The sequence below is a fragment of the Acomys minous genome (assembly GCF_964271855.1).
Source record: "Acomys minous genome assembly, chromosome: 10".
Taxonomy (NCBI): domain Eukaryota; kingdom Metazoa; phylum Chordata; class Mammalia; order Rodentia; family Muridae; genus Acomys; species Acomys minous.
The window spans coordinates 2,920,213-2,924,517 of NC_140491.1; the positions used below are offsets into that span (position 1 = coordinate 2,920,213).

At 39.2% G+C, this 4,305-nt stretch overlaps 1 protein-coding gene across 1 annotated transcript in view; it reads left to right on the forward strand.

Moving 5' to 3' along the window:
* YIPF7 (Yip1 domain family member 7) overlaps window positions 1-4,305 on the forward strand; it is a 332,610-nt gene that overhangs the window by 128,711 nt on the left and 199,594 nt on the right. The gene's annotated exons all lie outside the window — the stretch shown is intronic.

The window sequence follows — 4,305 nt, forward strand, 5'->3', positions numbered from 1 at the left end:
TTATGGCAGAGCAGAGCCAGGAGGATCACTGGGGCCTACTGGCTGCCAGCTCAACTTAAGGCTCAGTGAAAGACCCTGTCTCAGGGGAATACAGGAAAGTATGCACCCAACGTCCCTGTCTCTCCATACACACAGTCACCAAATCCACACAAATGTACCGCACACTCTCATATATATGTCAGACTAAATTTAAAAATTAAGATGGATTACAGCACATCAAATATAAGTAGTCTGAAACTAGACCACACAGAAGAGCCCCAGCCCTGTGCTGTTCTTCTGTGGTTCAGGCTCTTATGTCACAGTGTTGAGAGATATTGGAGCCTTTGTTTTCCCCCATGGGTGTGAGTTCTTATCCTCATGGGATCTCACAATCTGCTCATTGTAGGAAAAGATTGTGATAAAGCAAGCTTAATACTTCTGTCTCTCTAGCACACACTACTTCCTGGACATGCCCTCTTCTCGCTTTCATTTCTCCGCCATGGTGAGGTTCATTGCAAGCTCCTTAGTAGAAGATAGGCAGGTGATAGTGCCATGGTCATTTGTTTTTATCCTACAAATTGTGAGTTTTCCCTTAGACACTGCCTAGCAGCAGCCATATTGTGAGAGAAACAGGAATAAAGTGGAATACAATATCAACGATATGCTGTTTCTGAGAAGGAATTCAAACACACACTCATGAATAGAGTATAAGAAAATGAAAGGAAATATTTATCATGTGAACACTAATCGAGAGAGAATTGGACTGGTTATATCAATGGCAAACAAGATCTCAAAACAATGAATATCAGTATGGATTTAAAGAAGATCCTTCTCAATCCATCAAGACAACATAATTAACAACATTTATATACTTGATGACAGAACATTAGAGGGCAGGAAACAAATTGAAAAAATAAATAGATGATAAATGTAAACACTGTTTTCTTAAATGATTTTAAAAAACTGATTTAAAAAATGTATTAGTCAGGATTCTCTAGACTCACAGAACTTATGGAATGAATATGTGTGTGTGTGTGTGTGTGTGTGTGTGTGTGTGTGTGTGTGTATGTGTGTAATTTATTGGAATCACTTCCAGGTTGCAGTCCAACCAATCCATCAATGGATAGCTGTGAATGGAAAGTCCAAGAATATAGAAGCTGCTCACTCCCACAAGGCTGGGTGTCTCAGCTGGTCTTCTGTATATGCTGAAATCCCAAGGAAATAGGCTCCAATGTTCATAAAGGAATAAATGTGCTAGAAAGGTGAAGGTAAGCAGGCAAAGAACAAAACTTTCCTTTTTCCACTGTACTTATATCCAACAGAAACTGTAGCCCAAATTAAAGATGTGTCTTCACACCTGAAGATCCGGATCAGAGTTGTGTCATCTCTGTGCTCCAGATCTGGATCACAGGTGTGCTGTAGTCTTTGAGTTTTTTAAACCTACTTTATTTGGGGTTCCTTAATGCCTCTACCTGCCTTCCAACCCACTAACCATGGGTAGGAGGGAAAGAAGGTTAATAGGGACAGGGGATGTAGACATTTTCAGACTCAATTCCTTGGGGAGGTTCTACTCTTTGTCATCATGAGTCCAGCAGTCAACATAAACAGTAAACAGCAACAGTGGAACAAGTCAGCAGCAGCTTTCTCCACATGTGCTATGAAGTATTTCTCTCTAGGAGCATCATGATGTGAGGCCACACAGGGATGTTTTCCAGCTGGCAAAGACCATGCCCCCATGCCTGAGGCAATTTCCAGCTGACAAAGATCACATTACCTCTCATAGAGGCTGTTATCAGCTGTGGATAAGCTAAAGGCCGTTTTACATTCCTACACTTGGGATAAAAACAAAAGCATGTTTACATAACCCAACCAAAACTTTCACTACAGTGTACCCTCCATTTCTGGATCACAGATGGCTCCAGATATAGTCAAGTTGACAACCAAAAACAGACATCACAAAAACCATTAAGGCTTTGAAAATTCATACTCCATAACACGTAAATATTATGGAAATCTAGTTAGCCACCCCAAACTTACAAAAATAATACATTTTATAAAGAATCAATTATAGTCCTTTCCAAATATTTTTTCAGAAAAATAGTCCTGGAAGAGGGGAATACACTTCTTAACTAATTCTATAAAGCCAACACCACACAGACACACAGCAAGCCAAATACAGCACAATGATTACATGTTTAATTACAAAATATCCTCCATAAATACTAAACTCACCTGCATATAAAAAGACTCTTAATTACCAAACAATATTTATCCCAAATATACAATCAATAAAAACTACATTTCATACTACACAACAAAAGATCATATAGTTGATTAAATCGACCCAGCAAAAGCCAGAACTCCTTCACAGCAGGACCATGTGAAAAACTGAGATTACAGGGCATCGTGGGATACACAGCTAACACCAAACTCATCTGTGAAAGGCTGAGAGTTTTCTTACAAGACTAGGAACCAAATAAGGATGTCTTTTCTTGTCAATATTATATAACATTGCCATGAATGTCTTGGAACAATTGGAGAGTATCTTTATTCACTTGATGCAAATGACGCCTCGGTGGTTTATTGCCCCCAGCTGTTAACCTAGGCTGAGTCCTGGAAGCTTCTAGCCTCCATACAATATAAAACTAGGCCTAGAATATGTTCAGCCTCTACCAAATAACAACAGAAATATAAAGTTAAAGACACAATTCCAGTAGTAATAGTAACATTAAAGTCGAGTCAAGAGTAAATTTAACCAAGAAGGTTTAGGACGTTTACACTGAGAAGCTATGAATGTGCTGTGATTGTGGTTTGAGCATGCATTAGCTATTTGTCCCACTGCCATGACCAAAATATCTGATAGAACAAACAAAACGATAAAAGGTTTATTTTGGTTCAGGACATCTGATACCATGAGTAGGTGTGGAAAGGCTACTTGCTTCACTGCAGACAAGAAGAAGAACAGACATGAGAAAGGGACAAGATACCCCCAAGGAAATGCCCCTAGTGACATACTTCCCCCAGTGAAATGCCACCTCCGAAGTTTCCAGAACCTCACAAGGCAGGCCCACCCGCTAGAGAGAGACATGGCATATCTAAGCCATAAAGACAGGCGGTGCAGTGACATGGCACTGCTTTCTGTAGTGATCCACACATTCAAAGCCATTAAGGCAAAATCCCTAATGACATTTTTTTTCCCAAGAAAGGCTTACAGCTGCTCCTGAAATCCATATGGAAATACAAGTCATTCTAAATAGTCTAGTCAAAACAATCTTCTGAAAGAAAAAAAAAATGGAAGACTCACATTTGCATATTTTAATCCTTACTAGAAACTATCATAAACACCATATTGTCATTCTGACGTAAAAACAGACACACAACTCAATAGAATAAAATTTTGAGTCCAAGAATCCATAAGCAAGAGATTTTCAAGCAGTGTATCAAGAACATTTAACGGCGAAGGAACCATCTTTCCACACAGGTGTGCAACAGCTGAACAGATAAAAGGAGGCGGCCAGTTGTGCCCCTGCTACGTAGTATATTTAGCAATTAGCTCAAAGGTTGAAAATAAAGAGCTAAAACTATCATTTTCAGAATGAAAGACAAATGTAAATCTCCTTGCCCGTGAATTAGCTAATCTTCTTGGACAGGATACTAAGGTAACACGACAAGGAGAACGATAGATACATTTTATTCCATCTAATTTTAAAGTGCTTTCTGCTGCACAGGCTAATACCACGAAGCTGAAAAGGCATACTGTAGAGTGAAACGGCACTCATACACTCAGCACCTAAGAAGGATCTAGCCCTGATGATGTGTTTTTAAAGCAGACCAAACAAACAAGCACAAACAAACAAACCACTTACTGGATGTGGCTGGCACAAACTTGGACTCTCAGCACTTGGATGGCAGAAGCACCTTACCTCTGTGGTAAACTTTTATAAAAGAATACATAGTGCAGACCCATCTCAAGAAACAAATAAAACCCTCTTACAACCCACAAATAAATAAAGTACCACAATTTTAAGATTAACATGAGATTTAAGGAGATAGTTCTTCAAAGCAGATGTAGAAACAGCCAATAATGACAGAAAAAGATGCTCAAACACCATGAGTCTTCAGGGAAGCTTGGATCAAAACCACCACACCATCATGACGTGTGGCTGAAGTTTTATTCCTAATATTGTGTGACAAGACTTTTCCTGGGGAGACTCAAACACACATGTACTCACTCCAGATAGCAAGGCAATGGAAGACCAAAGTACACATACCACCAAAGTACAACTTGGTGATCCAATGAGTTTTATTGTTATTTCTTACAGGAAT